At 41.2% G+C, this 13,628-nt stretch overlaps 1 protein-coding gene across 2 annotated transcripts in view; it reads right to left on the reverse strand.

Annotated features, from left to right (window-relative positions):
* The window catches only part of CCDC126 (coiled-coil domain containing 126), a 40,734-nt gene extending 28,426 nt beyond the window's left edge, over positions 1-12,308 (reverse strand). Inside the window, exons 1-2 of one of the 2 annotated variants that reach the window (XM_040472433.1) lie at positions 12,195-12,308; positions 11,691-11,770 (exon numbers count right to left, since the gene is read on the reverse strand). The gene's annotated coding sequence lies outside the window, so the exon portion shown is untranslated. The remainder of the gene's footprint in view (positions 1-11,690; positions 11,771-12,194) is intronic. The other variant, XM_040472432.1, reaches the window with a different exon arrangement.
* Between the last annotated feature and the right edge of the window lie 1,320 nt (positions 12,309-13,628).

Below are 13,628 nucleotides of genomic sequence, written 5' to 3' on the forward strand. Positions count from 1 at the left end.
GGAGGGAAGTCAAGAAGCTTTATAGGGACTACTATACTAAATTCTTCATATGCTTTATAACTTGCTTGTGTTTGTTACGTGTTTTTCTTTAAGTTTATTTATTTATTTGAGAGAATGAGAGTGAAGGAGAGGCAGAGGGAGAGGGAGAGAGAGAATCCCTAGCAGGCTCTGCACTGTCAGCACAGAGCCCGATATGGGGCTCAAACCCAAGAACCGTGAGATCATGACCTGAGCCAAAGTCAGATGCATAACATGCATAACTGACTCGGCCACTGAAGCGCCCCTGTTACACATTTCTCTATCTTGATAAGAAGTTAAACATTTAACATAAAAAGGGTTTGTTTTTGAGAACCGCAAAGAGGTGAGAAGTTAGGAACTGTTAATCCCACTCGACACTAGGGAACTAAAGAAGGACACCAAGGAGTGTGGGAGCTACTAGGGAAAAAAGATACCCTGGAGCCTTCTCCAAGTAAAAAAGATGGCTGGGAGCCAGCTTATACCTGACAAACTGACAAATGGCTGAGTAGTTCAAAGGCACAAGAGGATTCTCTGAAACTAGCCAAGAAGGCCTGAAAGCTATTCTAAGGGTTCATTTCCATAAGTAATTCCAAGCAAGCCCAGCAGAGGTGACTAAGATTCCCAAAAGGATACAATTATGCCTTTGCTCTCTCCTCAGTATGCTATACATTAAAAGCACCTGGAGAGTTTTAAAAATATCCCCATGCCAGGTCACACCCCATACCAATTAAATTAGAATGTCTAGGAGGTGGGAACCACACATCCATTTTTGTTTTTTAAAGAGCCCTAAATTATACCAATGTGCATCAAAGTCTGGGAACCACTCTCCAAATCTCAAGTTTCTTCATGAAGCAGCAATGAGAGCTACACTCATTGTAGCTCTAGGACCACTCATTGTAGGACCACTAAATTCAATGTTACAAATCAGTTCATCAGGTGTAACAGAGGCTGCTTACTTGGACCTACCTATAATGATCCTAAAGAGGAAGCGGTAAGGGGGAGAAAAAACAGGTATCTTTGTTGTAACCCAAGTCACTCCTGCCAGGGCAAGCTAAGTCCTATATTTACTAGGCGAGGCAGAGGTGGACTGAAGAGAAAATAACTTCTATCAGTACCACTTTAGTCCCTATGATCAACAGGAATATACTGTTCTGTTCCCTGAAAGATATTTTTTGTGATGCCATATAGAAAGAAAAAAGCAGGGGCACCTGGGTGGCGCAGTCGGTTAAGCGTCCGACTTCAGCCAGGTCACGATCTCGCGGTCCGGGAGTTCGAGCCCCGCGTCAGGCTCTGGGCTGATGGCTTGGAGCCTGGAGCCTGTTTCCGATTCTGTGTCTCCCTCTCTCTCTCTGCCCCTCCCCCGTTCATGCTCTGTCTCTCTCTGTCCCAAAAATAAATAAAAACGTGGAAAAAAAATATTTAAAAAAAAAAAAGAAAGAAAAAAGCAGACAAGAAGACTTTAGTTGTTTTGCAACTAAAGGTAATTTACTTTAGTAGTTCTAAAGAGAAATTATTCTTAGACTCAATCTTCAGGAAAGAAAAAGGAAAAAAAGAGAAGGGTTTAAGATCTCCTGTCTGGGCAATGTTCAAAGCTGCAAGTGACTAAGGAACTTGCATTCTGAACATCCCCTATGTTTCTCTAGGTTTCACATAAGGATCCAGCTCCTGGAAGGCCACCTAAGTCACGATGGAGATAATTACTAGACCTAAAAGGCCTACATTGTCACTAAGAACCTATGGCTACCATCTAGCACAGTATTTATTAGAGTCCTTTCTCAACCAAAATAGTATATACTCTAAAAACTTTGAATCCCAAATTCTAGGCCACCATGTTAACTGTCTACCAATGACTAAAAGTCAAATGTTATATTTGGCCCAAATAGATTTTAAAGGAAAAAAAAAAATCATCACCTTCATCATTATTTTGACCTAAGACAGACTCAATATTTTTAGTATTCCCAGGGGAAAGTTCTTGCCCCACTGCAGAAATTACAAAAGGCCCAAAAGCAGAAGAATGAAGGAGAGGAGACATATTTAAAATGAAATATCTGTAGAGCACTGTATATGAAGAGGGAGCAGAGTGTGGTCCAGATATCACCTCTCCAACTAGATTCCTGCAGCTCTTTCTCGAGTGGGTTCCCAGATTCCTCTCCAACCCCACTTCAGGCCACTGTCCTCAGAGCAGCCAAAATGTCCTTTTAAAAACAAGTCATGACTTGAATAGTCACAATTTGAATGGTTCTCAAAGGAGATATGCAAATGAACAATAAGCACATGGAAAGATGCCCAAATCTCTAATCACTAAGGAAATGCAAATTAAAACCACAATCAGATACCACTTCATACCCATTATTAAGATTATATGAAAGGCATCAGAGTATACCACCCCAAAATATGCCACATTGGTTTAAGGATTATTTTGAAGTGAAGATGACTAAGAAACAGCAGATGCAGGAAGGGTTCCATGCCCTTCACTCCCCCTTTCTTCCTAAAAGCAAGACATGGATTTCCCACCAGAAATGTGAGAACATTCTTACCAAGGGAGACAGGGAGTTGAGGCCGAGATGAATCTGTACAAACACATCTTAAACAACCCTTGTCTTCAGTTAGTTTCCCCCATATATTTACCTTCTCACAATTTACTACTTCTAGAAGCTAAAACTCCTTTTCCTTGGTCTTGTCAGATCTCCACAATTTATGGTTCTTTGGCTAAATGATACATAAGCTCTCTCAGGCCTAACCGCTTCTTTAGAGTTTTCATTTCATTTCTGTGATGCTCTCATTTGCATATGAAATAAACCTTTTCTTCCTGTTAATCTGTCTTTTGTCAGTTTAATTTGCAGAGCCCTGGATACTGAACCTAAGAAGGTAGGGTAAAAAGAGTTTTCTTTCCCTATAACAATTACTAAAACACACACACACACACACACACACACACACACACACACACACATTAGTAGCTGTGGAGAAATTGGAACCCTTGTGCACTGCTAGTGGGAATGAAAAATGGTGCAGCCACTGTGGGAAACAGTGTGTCAGTTCCTCAAAAAAATTAAACACAAAATTACCATATAAGCCAGCAATACCGCTTCTGGGGATAATCACAAAAGATTTGAAAGCAGGGACTCATAGATACCCGTGCACCTATGTTCACTGTAGCATTATTCAACAATAGCCAAAAGGTGGAAATAACGCAAGTATTCAACAAATGAACAAATAAACAAAATGTGGTATATACATACAATGGAATAGTACTCAGATTTAAATGGGAATAAAATTCTGATACAAGCTTCAACATGGATGAACCTTCAAGACATCATAGGAAGGGGCACCTGGCTGGCTCAGTGGGTGGAGCATACGACTCTTGGTCATGAGTTCAAGCCCTGCATTGGGCATGGAGCCTACTTTAAAAAAATAATAATAATAATAAAAATTTAAAAATAAGTTAATAAACCAGACACAAAAGGACAAATATTGCATGATTTCACTTATGATAGGTACTTAGAACAGTTAGATACATAGAAACAGAAAGTAGAATGGTAGTTAACAGAGGCTGAGGGAAAGGAGGAGGGTGGATAGGAGAATGGAGAGTTATGGTTTAAAGTTTAAGGTATAGGGGCGCCTGGGTGGTTCAGTCGGTTAGCGTCAGACTTCAGCTGGGATCATGATCTTGCGGTTTGTGAGTTCGAGCCCTGCATCGGGCTCTGAGCTGTCAGTTCGGAGCCTGGAGCCTGCTTCGGATTCTGTGTCTCTCCCTCTCTCTGCCCCTCCCATGCTCTTGCTCTGTTTCTTGGTCTTTCAATAATAAATAAACATTAAAAAAATCTTTTTTAAATAAATAAAGTTTAAGGTATAGAGTTTTACTTTGGGATGATGAAAAAGTTCTGGAGATGTATAATGGTGATGGTTGCACAACACTGTGAATGCATTCGATGCCCCCGAACTGTACACCTAAAAACGGTACATTTCATGTTACATATTTTTTACCACACACACACGCACACACACACACACACACACACACAAAATCGTATCACATCACTCCCGTTTAAAACCCCTTCAACAATTTCCCACTGCACTTAGAATAAAATTAAAACTCTTTACATCAGGCCACAAGGCCCTGCAAAATCTGACTTCTGCCCTTATCTCTTGTGTACTAATCGCACACCACTTTCACCTTGCCCACTGTGCTACAGTCACACTAGGCAAGACTAACCAAATTCTTTCTAACCTCAGGGTCTATATACAACTACTCTTCACCTGCTTGGAATGCTCTCCCAGCCAGCTTGTTCCTTTTCATCTTTCAGTATTTAGCTCAAATGTCGCCTCTTCAAAAAGTAACACTCCCACTCCTGCCCCACCTCCAGCCTCAAGGTACGCCATATGATACTACATATTCTATCTTTAAAACCTTGAGCAAGTTATTTTATCTCCCTAGACCCTGATGTCCTCATTTATGTAATGGGGACAAGAGTAATTACCTAATATTAATAAAGATAAATGGCACCCCATACTACTCAATATACACTAACATTTATTAGAGTCAGGCACTACTGCAGCAATGCCACTAATTCTTGATAATCTGAGTAATGTGAGTTAATACAGGAGATGTTTTACTAAACCCAAATAAAACTCCTCTGATTAGCTCTCATGGCCCTCCATAATCCAGTCCCCAAAGGCAAATTTATTTCCCATTAGTCAAAAAAATATTTCCCCCAATCAAGCCACTATTCTCACTGTCTCATACAATAATAATACCTTACATTTATATGTATTTTTATTTATGAAACATGCTTCCTTATATCCTCTCATTCAGTAAGTTAGCAGCTATCAGAGAGGCTGCAGGCTTGAACAAGTTTCCACTCAGAATTTGTGGACAACATGAAATACTTCATTGATACTAGTCCCTGAAGAACTATCCAGTCCTAAAAGATGGCATAATGGCATAATGTTGGTGGCAAGAGTTCATCTTCTAAATAGCCTAAAATGAGACTAGAGTATCTGTTTAAATGCTTAGCCAGAAAGATTTCAAATCCTCATCACCTTATTGTAGTCCATGCTGATCTTTTTTCTTTTTTTAAGTAGGCTCCACAGCCAGTGTGGAGCCCAACGCAAGGCTTGAACTCAGAACCCTAAGACCTGAACTGAGCTCAAAAGTCAGTCACTTAACTGAGCAACCCAGGTGGCCCTAAGCTGATCTTCTTCTAACTCTCACAGCATATTACTTTATATCAGCTGATTCTATACATCACATCTTCTCATCCAGTCATGACCCTTGTCCCATCAATCCCAGGTTCCTAAGGACAAGAGTAACAGGTCCCCCACTGCTGCCACAACTCCCAGAGCCCAAGGAACAATCAGTAGAACTACTCTATAATTTACTTAAAGCCCATCCCTGAGCCCAACCCCACCTTCTCCCAAGCAGCAATGTGACCTCTCTGCAGTGTTTTTGGTGGGTAAAGGGGCAGAAAAGATGGAAGTTTTGAGATAAAATTGAAGTATCTTCAATTATCCATTTGGGCACTGGAAGGACTTGAGAAGAAATCTAACCTAATCCCCTGATATTTCACATGAAATAAAACCCAGGGATGTGAAGTATCTTACCTAAAATGAGACAATTAGTGGCAGAAACTGTATTGGTCTATAACACAGGTCCTGACTTACTATTTAGGTTTTCTCTATACCACACTACTTTCTTTACCTCCACTAGGAAGGCTAGGTTTGTAAATACTGAATGAATTATAACATTAAATGAAAGCCTGTCCTCTGTTCTCATGGCATTTAGGGCAATGATCCTAAAATTCTGAAATTTTACTTAAATCTGAAATAACTACTCATTACATTATCAAGTAGGCACATTAAAGTTTCAAATACACCTCATTCCCATAATTCAAAGTATTACAAAGTTGCTACAACACGAATTTAGGAGGGGCACCTGGGTGGCTCAGTTGGTTAAACCTAACTCTTGATTCTGGCTCAGGTCATGATCTCATGGTTTGTGAGATGGAGCCCGCAACAGTTAGTCTCTTTCATCTCTGTCCCTCCCCCAACTAATGCCATGTGTGCTCTCTCTCAAAATAAATACATAAACATTAAAAAAAAAAAAAGGATTTAAGAAGTCTTAAAGCTTAGGTTTTTTTACATAAGCAAACAACAATGGAAAAATATATGAAGTAAAGCACAGATAAATATAAGGTCTTCTGGATGGAGACACCTTCACAATGACCAGCCAAGCACTGATAGGAAAAAACATTTTTCCAGAAAAAAGAATTTGGGGGAGAGGAAGGCTGCATAAAGGTGTAGGCTCAAACACAACTTTTGCTATATGAAGTTTCATTTAAAGCATGAAAGAACTGGGGTACCTGGGTAGCTCATCAGCTAGGCATCTGACTTCGGCTCAGGTCATGATCTCACAGCTCGGCTTGTGAATTTGAGCCCCTGTCGGGCTGGGCTCTGCACTGACATCTCAGAGCCTAGAGTCTGCTTAGGATTCTGTGTCTCCCTCTCTCTCTCTGCCCCTTCCCCGCTCACACTCTGTCTCTCCTTCAAAAATAAATAAACATTAAAAAAAATGTTTTTAATAAAATAAAGCATGAAAGAACTTGCTTGGTTTATTCATTCAATTGCTCACTTATTTATTCACATTTATTGAAGTACCTACTATGTGCCAGAAACTGGAGATGTGAAAGGTGAAACAAGACGGGATTCTTTTTCTTCTGGAGATTACGTTTTAGTTGGAGTGAGACAATAAACAAACACAGAAACAAGTTAAATTCAGCTTGTCACAAACTGCTATGGAGAAAATAAACAGGGTGATGTGAGGATATATGAGGAGTCTATGTGAAGTATCAGGTCAAGAAAGCCCCATTAAGGAGGTCTCATCTGAGAAAGAAGAGGAAGTAGAGTCTGGTTCCAATTTCCTTCCAACGAAAACCTTTAGAATTCTTTTCTGACCAGAATCTTGGGAGCAGGCAGTAAATTCCTTAATCTTAGCCTCCTCAGTACAAACAAATGAGAATGGGAGGGATCCCAGTCCCCAGCATGGAATGGTTTGGTTTGGAGAAATCATCCAACGTGAACAGAAGGAAACCCACAAGCAAAGAAAGTTCAGTGTTCTCCTTTCTTATAAGAATGGCAGTTCCACTGTTTGGTAATATACAGTAATAGTAATAATCTGATATGGCGATCTTTGCACAAAAAAATATATCCCCATTGGCATTTTCTAATATATGAAGGGGGCAATGTGGTAAGATGGGGTACGGAATACAGTCTAGGTAGCAATCTACCAGTGTATTAAGTTACAATTGTTATTAAGCATTTTAAATACAAATTCTCAAACTCTAAAATATTCCTTGTTAAAGGGCATAAAGGTAGAAAAAGAAAAACATAGGGAAACTTTTTTCTTAGTTTTCACATTTATTACAGGCCTTGATGTCTCTACTCCAATGCACAAGATCTTTGGAGATTTGGAGATCTGTAAGTCTCCAAAGATCTGTTCAAAGTTCTATTATTCCATTTACCAAATAACAAACATGCAAACAAGTAGATATTAAGCAATTTTTTAGTGGTTTCTCCCTAGCCAGGGACCTAAAGACAAATATATTAGTCCAAATTATTACTATGGTAAAGACAGAGGATCAATGAGTATTGAAACTATAACACTCTCATTTTAAGGAAAAGGAAAGTGAAGCATAAAGAGGACTGATGATTACCCAATGGCAAACAAATGGGGGGAAATTAGACAAACTCTCAACCCAGGACCCCCGTGTTTTTCAAAAGCAAGGAACAAAACTCAACAGTTTGCAAATGGCGCTTCAAAAAAAAAAAAAAAGAAAGAAAAAAGATAAAATAGAAGCCATCAAAGTAGACTGTATCCACTGCAGATTTTTGTTTTACATCAGTTTTCTTTCCGTTATATACCTATTTTTTTTTCATACACAGACACACGCATGCACACACACACAGTTTATTTATGGAGTCTTGACATAAAAAAGATCTCTTGCTATGGGTTGCAGTCAAAAATTTTCAAAACACTTTATTTCACACTACCTGTCTTAAATAGTTGCTTCTATTTCTTATATAAACATTGCAATAGCAACATTAAAAACCATTAATGGATGGTAATCCCACCTAAAAAAAATCTGCCCTTCAAATACGGTTTTTGCATTTACTCAGTGCTCTTGCTTTTTGCACTCTTTATGACTAGAGCTCAAGTAACCATCAACAGCAATAGTAGCAACCAGCAAGCAGAGAAGCTCTCACTCAGCTAAAGGTGCTATGAGAGGAAAAGAGAGGATAAAATAGGCAGAGAGAGAAAAAATAGGACCTGAAGTCCCTGGGTGGGGAAAAACACATATTTTGGAACAATGCTGGGAGTGTCTGACCAGAGCAAGCCACCCCCCCCCCAACCCGCTTAACATCTCTCTTAAGAATGTAACAGACACCACCTACTCCCCTCAGGTTTCCCTCAAGAATTTGACAAAAGACCATAAAACCTACGACCCACAAGGAAAGATTTGGCCACAGACCACCCCTCATACAATGGAAACAAGGCAATCAGGAATGGACAACCCAGCACCTAGAATTGTTCAGCCAATAAGGGTGGAGCTTGAGAGGATCAAGGGGGAAGAGGGTGGGGGGCGGCGACCAGAACCTTATAAAACAAGGACCCTTGCCTATTGTCGGTGGGCATTCACTTCAAATGCCCCCTCTCTGTAAGAGAGCTTTCCTACTACTCTTACTTTCTAATTTTATACTCTAATAAACTTTTGCCCGCTGCTCATTTTGTGTCCACCTCTTCTTTCTCCAAAGTGGTGAGACAATGAACCCCGGGTAGTTAGGTAAAAAATCCTGCGACGGTGCCACAAGAATCAGTGCCTATTAGTCTCCTAAGGAATTTACAGTTAGAGAAGCACATATTCTTTACAAAAAGACATGGTGTGTTTACCAGAACTCAGAGGTTCAGACAATTCCCTCCAAAAAAAACTCAGAAATAAGTCCTCCATAGACTTGACCTCAGAATATAACTTTAGGGGGAAAGGCCCATTCTTAAAATATTTTTTCTACATAATATTGCCAGAGGCTAATATCTAGGGAAAAACATTAACATAGGACACAGCCATCCACTACTAATTAGGTCTAAAATTTAAAATGAGAACTGCCTTGGGGCACCTGGCTGGCTCAGAGGAGCATGCAACTTTTAATCTTGGGATCTTGAGTTTGAGCCCCACATTGAGTGTAGAGATTAGTTTAAAAAAATAAATTATTTTTAAAAATAATAAAATAAAATAAAATAAAATGTGGACTGCCTTGAGAGAAGCTACACTAAAATTCCAGGTGAGATATAGAAACATATCTCAAGATATCAGATTGTTTTTGGATGGCATATTTGGGATTAAAGAGAGAAGACAATAGCTCTGAAGAGTACAAAGATAAAAGAAAATGGGTAAAGTAATTCAAGGTTAAGAAGAGCAAACGTTAGGGCAAAAGGGAAACTACTCAATCACTATGCCATAGCAAAAGTTTAATCTAAAATATATTAGGCAGTGCCATATATTTCAGTCACCTGCCCACAGCCTCAGCCAATCATGCTTTGTGCCACATGAGCCCACATCCCCTTCCACAGCTAACTAGACTACCACTGGGCACCTTTGCTTGAGGCTTTGGGGGAAAAAGAACCCCTACGAAAACAAGGATGTTAGGAATAGAAGCAAAAAGGAAAAGAATTCACAAAAAGAAACAATGATGTTGGATCAGAATTGACAAACTAGAGTTAAAAAGAAATAGGCATAATAAGTAAACAGGCAATGAGTAAAATAAAAGACACACAGTAGAGTGGAAGAGAACTAAGCATGTCAAAAGTGTAAACAACACATGGGCAGTTCATGAAAGAATGAACTCGTCAATAGAGATTCTTATTTGTGGCAGTTCCTACATGTGTATTCCTCAAGCTGGGGCGGGGAGGCAGGGGGAAGGCAGGGAGTGGACCCTAAGACACAAATATATGACTAAAAGAGCTTATACTAATTTGTTCCATGCTAAAAAGAACATCTAAAAATCTTTTTCATTTAAAGTCTGGAATCAGAACAATTCACTATGTTAGGCATGAGGAAAATGAGGAAGACAAAGGAATATAAGGTTATACAGATCGTGCCAGAGCTAGGACAAAAAATTAGGTCTCCTATTTCCTTAGTCCATTACTCTCTGTCCTACACTGCACTAACACCAACATAAACACTTTTTTTTTTCAAAATGAGTATTTTTGCCACATATTTTTAAATGACTCAGAAATCTTTATATACATATGTCCTGTCCCACAGTTTAAGTTTTCCCTTTACTTACTCTCTAGCTCTCTGTTATCCTTATGAAGTACATTCATTAGATTTCTCCTTCTTGAATTTTTTAAAATGCATCAGTCGCTAAAGACATGACAGAAAATTTATCAGGCCCTACTAGCTTTTCTCTCGCTATAACCGTACATTCAAAAACAGCATTCCTCGAGGCATATTACTTCACATATCACACAAAAGTGTTTGAACCCAAACTAGTACAGAACATTTTCTTTTCTTTTTTTAATGTTTATTCATTTATTTTTGAATCAGAGTGAGCAAACAGGGAAGGGGCAGAAAGCGAGAGGGAAAGACAGAATCCCACGCAGGCTCTGCACTCGAACTCACAAACTACAGGATCATGACCTGAGCTGAAATCCAGAGTTGGCCTCTTAACCCACTGTGCCACCCAGATGCCCCAAAATAGACATTTTCAATGAAAAAAAAAAATCAACTAAGGACCATAAACATTTCCTTAAAGAAAAACTCATCGCCAATGTTAGTAAGTAGCAGGAGAGAACAGTGCAAGAACCAAACCTATAGAGGGACTAATGTGAAACGTTCCAAATCCCTCCTTATGAATTTTACTGCACTCATTCAAGATGTTCTGCGAAGGAAACTGCCACTTGCAAACAAAATTCCCTAAGGGGGAAAATTACTAACCAGTGGGAAAGTGTAGAGAGAGAGGTGGAAAAAAGTTGACGTAGGGTAAAGGTGGTGAAGCCCCACGTCAAGACTGCAGAACACCTAGATGCTTACCCTGCTGAAACAAACACTTAAGCTCCTCTAAAGAGTCTCCCAAAGGACACAGCTGGGGGGGGGGGGAGGGGGTGCGCGGGGAGGGGATGGTGAATAAGTCCTTGTATCTCCAGAGCTGATCCACAGAAAAGCAGAGTCATCAATTTCCTAAGAACATTCTCAGCCATCTTAAAACAGTGGCAATGAAGAAGCCAGCGTATTTTAAAGAATACCTTGCTTAGGTTTAAGGTGAACAAAGTATAAAGTGAAGAACACACAATCTAGGGTACAAATGATTAAACAAAGAAAAGCACAAAACTCATAAATCCAGAGGCCACTTCAGTGTAACTAATGCAAGTATCATATTCAAAGGACTTTTTCGTCATATGAATTAATGGCGTTGTAAGCATTATTATTTTTTTATTCCAACAACTTAAAGGTGTGTTTTGTTATCTCCATTTGACTGCCGAGAAACCTTTAATTAACCAAGGTCACAAAGCCAGGCAGTGACTCGATCAGGATGGAAATCCGGGTTGTCTGAGCCACTCTTAGAACCGCTTTCGAGTACAAGTCACAGTCAACACGGCAGTTTAAGTTCATCCTTACCAGTCACCCAGCTGCTGAGTTTGAAGAGGGGGTAAAAAAGGGGCATTTGACTTTCTCCCTCAAAGTAGAACACAGCTGAGCTGTCAAAAGCAGAAAAAGAAGTGAGTGCGGCTGCCCCGCGGACGCTCCATCCCTGCACCAGGTCCTTCGCTCCCCCGCGCCAGTGGCCACGGGACCGAGCCCGCCCCGCTCAGATCAAGCAGCCTGAGCCCCGCTCGGTTCTGCGCCCGGGGCCGACGGGGCCACAGCTGTCAGACCCGGAGGGACAGGGACAAAGAGCCTCCACAGCCGCGGGCTACCGGCCGATCCCGAGCCTGGTCTCTGCGGACACCTGGGGCAGCGGCCCGGGTGGGGCGGGGGGTGGGGGGCTGGGGGGGTAAGGACGGGACAAGGCGAAGGAGGAGCGGCCGCCGGGCCTGAGGGGAATACCGTAAAGGCGCGCGCCGGGAGAACGGAGACGTCTCCACACACCCTCCACCTTCTCTCTCGCCCGTTCCCCATTACCTTGCCAGTGGGCTTCTTGTCAGTGTCGCCGGCCGCCAACAGGCTCCCGAGCCGGGGCGGCGCAGAGAAAGTCGATTAGCAGGCGTCAGCTGCGTCCCGTGCTCACGAAGCAGCCTCGAGGTCGGGATGGAGAAAGGCCGAGATTGAGAATCAGGGACAAGGTGGTTCCCAGCTTGTGGAGATTCTACTCTTCTCGTCCCTCGCAGTCCGCTTCCGCTCCGCCTCCCGGCCCGTCCTGGCCCTTCCCCCACTTCGGAGACCAGCCGATTGCGGCGCGCTGTATTATGGGGGATGTAGTCCCGGAACGCGGAAGAGGCGGCACGTGCTTGTAGCCCAACTGCACCTACTCCTGGGGCAGCACGACGCCGTTGCGTGGCAACCAGAGGAAGCGGCCGGCTTCTTCTCCAGGATTGGAAGATAAGCTTACGAGAGGCAGACGCTCTGCCTTAACTCACTGCAGGAGATGAACCGAGAGTGTGGGCGTCTGAACGCCCGACCCTCCCCAGGAAACTAATGATTCCAAGGCTGTGAGCTGGAGGCAAAGGGGCTTACTAGTGATTAAAAGGGTGCTGCAGGCAAGAATGCCTGTTTTTGCCCCTGAATGTCCTTAGTGGTGTAAGGCAAGAAAAACGAAAAGACTAACCATTAAATAAAAAGAAACAAATTGTTATTATTCACAGATGATGTAATTATTATGTATGTGGCAAATCCAAAAGAATCCACAGATAAATTGTTACAATTAATGAGTTAAACAGATTAATTTAAAAATCATATTTTAAAAAAATCAATATTTCTATAGTCCAAGGAAAAAGAATTTTTTTTTTTTTTTAAGATACTGCTTATAATAGAGCATCTGGGTGGCTCAGTAGTAGATTAAGCATGGGGCTCTTGATTTTGGCTCTGGTCATGATCTCATGGTGGTGAGCTCCAGCCCCACATAGAGCTTCCGTGCTGGGCGTGGAGCCTGCTTAAGAGTCTCTCTTTCCCTCTCCCCCACCTCCCACTCACTCACTCTTTCTCTCTTTTTCTCAAAAAAAAAAAAAAAAGATACTACTTGTAATAGTTTCAAATTAAATATCAAGCACCTAGGAATAAATCAAAGAAGTGCAAGATCTATATGAAGAAAACATTTTAAAAAAACATAGAAGAAGGGGTACTCGGCTCAGTTGGTAGAGTATGCAACTCTTGAGCTCAGCGTTGTGAGTTCCAGCCCCATGTTGGGCATGGAGTCTACTTAAAAAAATAATAATAAAATAACATTGAAGAAGACCTAAACAAGAGATAATATGTTCATAGAAATTGCAATGCTGAAAAATGTCAAGGGATGCAATGCAACTCCCAATAGGTATTTGTGTGTGTGTGAAACTTTAGCCAACTAAAAATTTTATGAAAGATCAAAGGCAAGCACTCATGAGGAAGAGAAGAAAGTAAAAG

This window comes from Herpailurus yagouaroundi, unplaced genomic scaffold (assembly GCF_014898765.1).
Source record: "Herpailurus yagouaroundi ecotype Mexico unplaced genomic scaffold, PumYag 100, whole genome shotgun sequence".
In the NCBI taxonomy this organism is placed as follows: Eukaryota; Metazoa; Chordata; class Mammalia; order Carnivora; family Felidae; genus Herpailurus; species Herpailurus yagouaroundi.